The 8,836-nt window shown below is 30.4% G+C and overlaps 1 protein-coding gene across 9 annotated transcripts in view; it reads right to left on the bottom strand.

Moving 5' to 3' along the window:
- The window catches only part of LOC126907638 (uncharacterized), a 180,856-nt gene that overhangs the window by 61,811 nt on the left and 110,209 nt on the right, over nucleotides 1-8,836 (bottom strand). The gene's annotated exons all lie outside the window — the stretch shown is intronic.

The raw sequence follows: 8,836 nt of genomic DNA on the forward strand, positions 1-8,836 counted from the left end.
TTTTTTTTTCTAAATACATTATAAGTACATCTTTTATTTGACATACTTTTTATTAAAATTGGACAATTTCCCCTTATATAGGGGGCATTCAAAACATGAAATATTGTAAAAAACATAGATCATTTTCAACTGAACTTTTGAAAATATTCCGGGAATACTGCGTCCTTTAAACATATATCAAATTAAAGCTTATTTTATGTACTACAAAATGAAAAAAAAAAATTTGTCCCGACACTTTTTTTTCTACATTTAAACGGCTGCCGTAGTTAAAAAAACACTATTTTTGTGTTAAAATTTTCGATTTTCGATTTTAAATTTTCAACTTAAAAATGCTATAACTTTTTGAAAAATGTATATATCAGCACAAATTTTTTTTTTCTAAATACATTATAAGTACATCTTTCATTTGACATACTTTTTATTAAAATTGGACAATTTCCCCTTATATAGGGGGCGTTCAAAACTTAAAATATTGTAAAAAACATAGATCTTTTTCAACTGAACTTTTGAAAATGTTCCGGAAATACTGCGTCCTTTAAACATATATCAAATCAAAGGTTATGTTATATACTATCAAATGAAAAAAAAAAATTTGTCCCGACACCTTATCTTCTATGTGCAAATGGCTGTCGAAAATTAAAAAAAATGAAATGTTTCCGATAAATTTACCTTTTATCGGGATGTATTTTGTACTTAAAACTGCCATAAATTTTTCAAAAATGAACAAATAAAAATAATATTTTTTTTATATTGAAACTTTAGGTTATTTTTTTTCGTTTGATATCATTTTTTTTTGAAAATCTAACACTTATTCTGCTTACTGGGGGGGATTTGAAATAGCAACTTTTTTTACAAAAACAAACTTTTTAAACTTAATTTTTGAAAATGTCCCGGAAATACTGCGTCTTTTAAACATATATCAGATTAAAGCTTATTTTATGTACTATAAAATAAAAAAAAAAAATTTTCTCTACGACCTATCTTTCTACATTTAAACGGCTGCCGTAGTTAAAAAAACACTATTTTTGTGTTAAAATTTTCGATTTTCGATTTTTAATTTTCAACTTAAAAATGCTATAACTTTTTGAAAAATGTATATATCAGCACAAATTTTTTTTTTCTAAATACATTATAAGTACATCTTTCATTTGACATACTTTTTATTAAAATTGGACAATTTCCCCTTATATAGGGGGCGTTCAAAACTTAAAATATTGTAAAAAACATAGATCTTTTTCAACTGAACTTTTGAAAATGTTCCGGAAATACTGCGTCCTTTAAACATATATCAAATCAAAGGTTATGTTATATACTATCAAATGAAAAAAAAAAATTTGTCCCGACATCTTATCTTCTATGTGCAAATGGCTGTCGAAAATTTAAAAAAAAATGTAATGTTTGCGATAAAAATTACATTTTATCGGGATGTTTTTTGTACTTAAAACTGCCATAACTTTTTCAAAAATGAACAAATAAAAATAATATTTTTTTGTATTGAAACCTTAGATATTTCCCTTTCATTTGATATAATTTTTTTTGAAAATCTAACACTTATTCTGCTCACTGGGAGGATTTAAAATAGTAACTTTTTTACAAAAAATAACTTTTTCAACTTAATTTTTGAAAATGTTCCGGAAATACTGCGTCCTTTAAACATATATAAAATTAAAGCTTATTTTATGTACTACAAAATGAAAAAAAAAAATTTGTCCCGACGATCTATCTTCTATACGCAAATGGCTACCATATTGAAAAATATACTATTTTTGTATGATAATTATGGGTTTTGTATTTTATTTTAATAGAGGTTAATGTTGCTTTTGTAATTATCCATCAATTTCTTAGAATTAAACACTATCTACAGATTTGCATCGAAGCGTTTCTTAGGATAGTGATTTTAATCACTGTCAGATTAAATCTATGCAACGTCCCCACAATTTTTTTATTTTATTTTAAAATATCTTATTAGAGGAATACACTGACTTTCATGAATATTATATAATTTAATAGACATAGAATAAAGTTCATAAGACATAAGAAATTCAACTTATTTAAATTTTTTTACTTTTTTAAAATCGAAAAAGTAATTATTAAATTTGAGTTAGCTTAAATAGCCATTTTTATCATGTGACGAAAGCAACGAACCGTTGCCGAATCGGTAACACCCGTGTCTTTCACGCATAGGGTACGAAAATCAAATCCATCTCTGGCAATTGTAATTTGCATTTTTTTTTTTGAGTTAAAATAAAATTTTCAAATAATTTGACATTTATCTTATTTAGATTCAATAATTTCAATAAATATCAAGGATTCCATCACTATAGTCTTCCTCCTAGAGAAGAAATTTCTTATTCAAGTTAATATTATTTTACTATGTGGTTTTTTTTTGTGGCTACGATTCATTTTGCCAACTCTCACTCAACCTACTTTTTTCAACAATATGTCAAATGATTTCATTTTGTATTTAGTTAAAGATATTACCCTTAAAAAATTCCTTATTCAAATGAAAAGTAGCTTAACCATCTTTTTCCATACAAAAAATTAAAATCATTAATTTCTAATATTCTTAGAGTATTCATTGTCAAATTAGATTTGATATGATAAAAGTATTCAACTACAAAAGTAAATGATTTTACTTTGTAATTTATTAATTTTTTTTCTATTTGTGTGACTACCAGTCTATAGTATTCCGAATTTTTGTATATCATGTTGCTATATAAATCATTTCTAAAAAAATGATTTTTAGTTTCTTCTGAATTGACAATGAATTTTTACAATTATAATCAAATTTTATAATAACGCTCAATTGAATAAATCTTTTTAACAACTTTGTTTTTATTGATTCTTTTAGTAAAAGTAAATCATTAAAATTAATTAAGTTCTGAATATGTCAATTGCAGAATCTTTTCATATACTAAAAGTTACTAGGAAATTATTACTATTACTTCTATTTAAGTGTTCTATTACGATAAAAATGCAACAAAATATTGAGCTATTCTGATAAATTTACTATAAATAGTATTTATATAACTTCCTAACTGCATATTAATCTTAACGATACAATTTTTATAATTTTCATAAAATTTTCTATTTAATGATGTCAATTTCAAACTTACCAATTGAGCTAAAAATTATGGTAAAATAAATAAATTTTTTTTATTATAAACATTCACAAAAATCAAATTTAAACGATTAAAAAAATATGTTAAATATGTCATTTTCCTTGTTTTTAACGTAATAATAATCAAAATCAATATTAATTTAAAACAATTTTTTTTTGTTCGTCATTATTTTTTTTTGATATGTAAATACTTATTATTTAATAATAAGTAATAATATTACAACTTAGAAGTAATAGAAAAAGTTTAATTGCACATTTGAAAACATCGCGAAAAGTTGATTTAGAAAAGTATATTTTTGTTTCTGATGAAAGTTCCTTGTAGTCTAGTGTATTTATTCATAAGTAACAAAATTTTCTTATTAAAAAGTATTACATTAATCACTTTAAATTTTTATACGCGTTAAAAGTACATGAAAATAACTCCTTTTTATTTTTATAATATCTCCGTAAAAATTACAATATTATTGAATATCAATTTCATACTAAATTTAATTGCTATAATTATTATGTATTCATATATTATATTTTAAAATCAAAGAACTACTAATCAGGATATAATCAAAGAAATAAGAGTTGATGTTGCTTTTGGAATAATCCACCAATTTCTCTAAATGAAACACTATCTATAGATTTGCATCGAAGCGTTTCTTATGATAGTGATTTCAATCACTGTCAGATATCATCTATACTTGTCCCATCTATGCCTCGTCCACACTGTGCCGCGACCCCATTGTGCTGAGTTTTTTTTTTACATTTAATATAACCGTTTGCAAGTGGGCTTTTTTATAATTCAGCCTGTAACAACAACATGGTTATCGTAGCAAGTGTCGCCACTACCTAAGCGAGGTGTTTGAAATTGGTTGAAATTTCCGTGTACCCCATCGGATTCCGTCACCATGGCTATGAGTAAATACCTGGGTTTTTCAACACCTGAGTACGCACGCACCGGCCACGTATGAGCGGTTGTTTGCGAAACCAGTGGGTATACTGCATCGTCCCAGTGTTGAAACTCTTACGGTAACCATTTTTTATTATCCAATATACGCATTAGACCCAATTCCGTTTTCACATTTGGTTCGAAATACTTCACGACCTATTTAATTTTTGTAATATTCACTTTCGTCTGTTTGATTAACGCAATATTACTTTTAGCCATAACCTGTTCTTTTTGCGCTTCTGTTGGTGGTACGAGCATTATAGCGGAACTGTCGGTGCCCGATCGTATCAAAATAAGTGTTTGATTGCAGTTCACTAATGCACGCCGGTATCGTTCGAAAAATCCCATACACATGTACAGCGGACATTGTGCTACGAATTCGTTGACATCCATGAAGTCTTCATNATTCGTTGTCATTCATGAAGTCTTCGTCTTTGTATAATTTATTTTCGTTTTTCCATCCGGCTGGTTGTAACCGTACGATGTCGTTAGGCGTGAACGAACAGTATCCTTTCATAGTCGTAGTTACACCAACATTTTTTGTTTTATCAATTGTCTGATTGTTTATTTCAAATCTAATTTCATCAAAAAGATTCATCATAGAATTTTGATTCATTACTACTGTACCGACGGCTGTAACCGATTTTTCAACTTTCCCCTCGATCTGCAAGTAACTTTCGCACGGTATCATAAATTTTTCCTTATTACGCAATGCGAATCTCATCGTTGTTTCCATACGAATTGTTGTATCATTGATGTTCCAAGTAGTATTCTCGCTTCACGTTGTCAATCTGCTGGTATTTTTCTAAAACTTGTAGATAGTCTGACATTGTTTTTTCGTTTAGACGATAACACGACAACCCAGCAATTTTAGATATGCAATATTTTTTCTTGACAGTTTTTTCGAAAAGGACGGCACACGGTTTACTCGTTGTACAGTCCAAGACCATTTGAAAGCATCGCCACGATGCTGATGTTTGTGTACACCATCAATCACTAAGTGTGGTGATTTTTTCTTATTTTTCACTGTTACCGCAGTAGATACGTTTGAAGTGTGCGTATGGTTAGTAAAAATCAGAGGCATGTTTTACTCTGTTTTCAGCGGTAACGTACGTCATATGAAATGTAATTGTGTGTTATTGACAAACAAATGGTTAATAGTGAAATTCACTTGTACACATGTAACGAAAAACCATTTGTGAACGAATGTGGATGGAAATTGAATGGAAAATTTTCTCTTCTCTGTTGTTATTTATGTTTAATGTGCAGCCGTACTAATAATTCTTCGTTTTTGAGATTTATTGGACATCCTTCTTGATTTCGTAAAGCGATCCGTACTGTATCCAACACGTTTGTATTTAACGGGTAGTAAAAAATTTGTCTGGGTATCTCTATAATGCGGTAGCCTAGTGCCACGTTGGGAGAACATTCATGTAATGTATGTGATTGTGATCCATTGTGGAATGAGACTACAATAACATTACAGTCTACGTGAATAGATGTAATACTTGTTATGGGTACTGGATAATCCAATATCTTTATACTATAANCTGGATAATCCGATATGTTTATACTATTAGTGTCCAAATGTCGAGGATTGAAACCCAATAAACGACAAAAAGATCTTGGTCGAGTGAAATCAATTGGATGTCCACACGATATTTCACAATGCATTGTCACGTGGTTCACTACGAGTTTAATCAACGAAGTCACTTTNTCACTACGAGTTTAAACGACGAAGTCACTCTTATATCTTCATTTTTTTCAATAATTGTGTATTGAAATGAAATTTTTTTGTACCGTTCGGCAATATAATTATTTAAATCTTCCACTTCGTACGTTCCGACGGGCAGTGTTACCGTAAGTATGGATTCATGGCCGGGCTTAGAAAAAACAATTACATTATTACTTTCATCAATGTTTGGCATCTAGTTCCAAGTGTGTAAGCGTAACAGTCCGATTTCACAATTATCGGAAACATCGATGTGTGGATTAAAATTACATTCGATTATTGATCCTTTACCGCTAACTGTCAGCGACGATGCTTTTACGCTTGACGACATTTTTCATGAGAAATTTTAAACACAAGTGTTCGCAATTGATCTGGTCAAATGTCTGATAGCTTCTGTAGTTAAACGTGATAGTACATCTTTTAAAATACTGTATTACTTCCAATGGAGGAGGTAAATTGCCAAAACTATCAAAGTACTTTACGTGATCACCACGTTTACTGTAAGCCACCCAATGAGTGCCACGATTGCTCAATAAATCCAAATTGATTACGCCCATCTCGTTTATACGAGGTGGTGTACGGGGCAGCGTATCACGACAAAATACACCGTGAAATACACGAGAATCGAGCATGTGACGTGTGNACGACAAAATACACCGCGAAATACATGAGAATCGAGCACGTGACGTGCGAAATTTTTTATTTCATCGTCAAATAACGCACGATTGGGTAGCTGAGATATTAGTTTTTTTGTTTTGTATTTACACTTTTTGTTCGTTTTTTTTATTCTATTTTTTTGCTTGTTCGCTTTCTTTTGTCAATCTTGTATCCGGTACCGTATGGTCGAATATACATTCCATTTCCTACTTTAACACCGGTCCGACCCCTATGATTGAACTCACTGGCAACCTTTACAACATTTGCGGCACCACCGGGCAATGCTCCTAGTGCCAACAGCCCGGCAAAAATAGGAATTAATGGTATTATTTTTGGTATATATTATATTAATGGGATATTTATTATGCGAGGTATGTGCATGGGACTCATCTTGATATTGTGTTTGGCTGCAAGCAGTGCTTTTTGTGCTGTAATTTGTAAATTTGACACAACTTTTTTATTTTTTTTTTTTATTTTGAATCCCATACCAAGTTTGCGTTTCAACTTCATCGCATTTGTCACACCCCAAGCCACTGCACGTTCTGATAAATTAGCGTCCTTGGCACGCACTCGTTCCCAGGCATGGTATTCTAAAATTTAATCGGCGTGATGACGGTCCTTAAGAGAATTACTTTTGACGTATGCTATATCGTGTTCACGACATGCTGCATCCAATGGATTGATACCACGGTCACCACGAATCAAACGTTTTTGTAATTTAGTTCTGGGGCCCGCGAACTGATATCCTGGCACGTGAGCTTCGAACGGAAGACTGTTAATTACTGAGTTTACAATACCGGTACTTTGTTTCAGACGTACACCACGACGTCATTGCGACCGTTGCTCTTTCATTTTCACTTTTAATGTGAAAACACAAATTTCTATTATATTTATAGTAAAAAAAAAGTATAAAAGGAAAACAAAAGATTACAAAATTTAATAAACCATAACATTTTCAATAGCACAAGAAGATATGTTAATGTTTAAATATTAATATAATTAATAATAATTATTATTTTTTTTTAATTTTTAATTATTTAACGCCAAACGGCAATTTACAGGAATAATATTATGGTAACCTAAATATATAACATAATATAACAAAAAGAAGAGAGAAAAAAAAATAATAATAATGTACATGCATATATGTAAAACATAGAGTAAGAAACTATGACAACAAAATAATGATGACAATAAATTAAGATTTATAAGATAAATATAATATATAATTAATATAAGACAGTTAAATTTTTATAAAAGTAAATGTGACCAAAAAACTAAGTATTATTGAGAGAGCGTAGCATTCTGTGTATTGGATTATTATTATTATAGGAGGTATGATGAGAGGGAACATGAAAGGGAATGTGATTTCTAGTGGGATAGGATGGAACACGAAAGGATATAGAAGACAAAAGGTCTGGTGCATCAATTAGACCATTAAGGAGAGCATCGATAAATGAACGGTCTGCATCAAATCGCCTGGAACTAAGAGTAGGGATATTAAGTGTGGATCGAATAATGGAGTAGTCATGAGGGGGGTGGATAATTTTGAATAAATAAGCGGCGTAAGATAAAAAGCGATTCTGTACTCTTTCAATACGGAGTTGATCTTTAGCTAAATAAGGATGCCACACAACCACTCCGTATTCTAAAATAGAGCGAACGAGTGAAAAATAGAGGGAACGTAAACAATGTGGAGAAGTAAAGAGGTTAGTAGTGATCAGTTAGTCCGAATAATCGGTTCTACTCAGTTGACAATAAAGTTTGGTACAAATAACCGTACATTCGAATTTCACGTGGATTCATCATCATATCCAACACTGAAGACGGTAAACCATTCTTAATGGATAATCAAGTTGTGATTAACATCGGAAAAAGTGAAGTATTCATACCAAAGGAAACCAATATGGTACTTTTGGCACGCAGTGAAAATATAATTCCAGTCAAGGTCAATAATCAACAATTGGAAGCTCAGCAAGTATTAATTCATGCGCAAGCTTTGAGTGAAAATATCAACTGCGAAAAAGTATTAAATAATGTGACAAACCAACATATATTAATAAGCGTAAACAATATTGCAGACTGTCCAAGGACTTTTACGATACCAAAACTAGAAGATATATCATTTTATATAATACAAAACATAAACAGTTCAACTCGTCAGACAGGTTACAATTGTTAAGAGAGTATTTGCGTGTTGATCATATGACAACAGATGAAAGAGAAGCTACTATGAGTTTATGCAACAAATTTTCTGATATATTTCATTTAAATGGGAATAAAATAACCTGCACAGACATAGTTTACTACGAGATTAATACACCAAGTACAAGTCAACCAATTCACCAAAAACCATATCAATTGCCTTATGCACAACGGGGGGAATTTT

Source organism: Daktulosphaira vitifoliae, unplaced genomic scaffold (assembly GCF_025091365.1).
Source record: "Daktulosphaira vitifoliae isolate Bord-2020 unplaced genomic scaffold, ASM2509136v1 Scaffold_1, whole genome shotgun sequence".
NCBI classification, from domain to species: Eukaryota; Metazoa; Arthropoda; class Insecta; order Hemiptera; family Phylloxeridae; genus Daktulosphaira; species Daktulosphaira vitifoliae.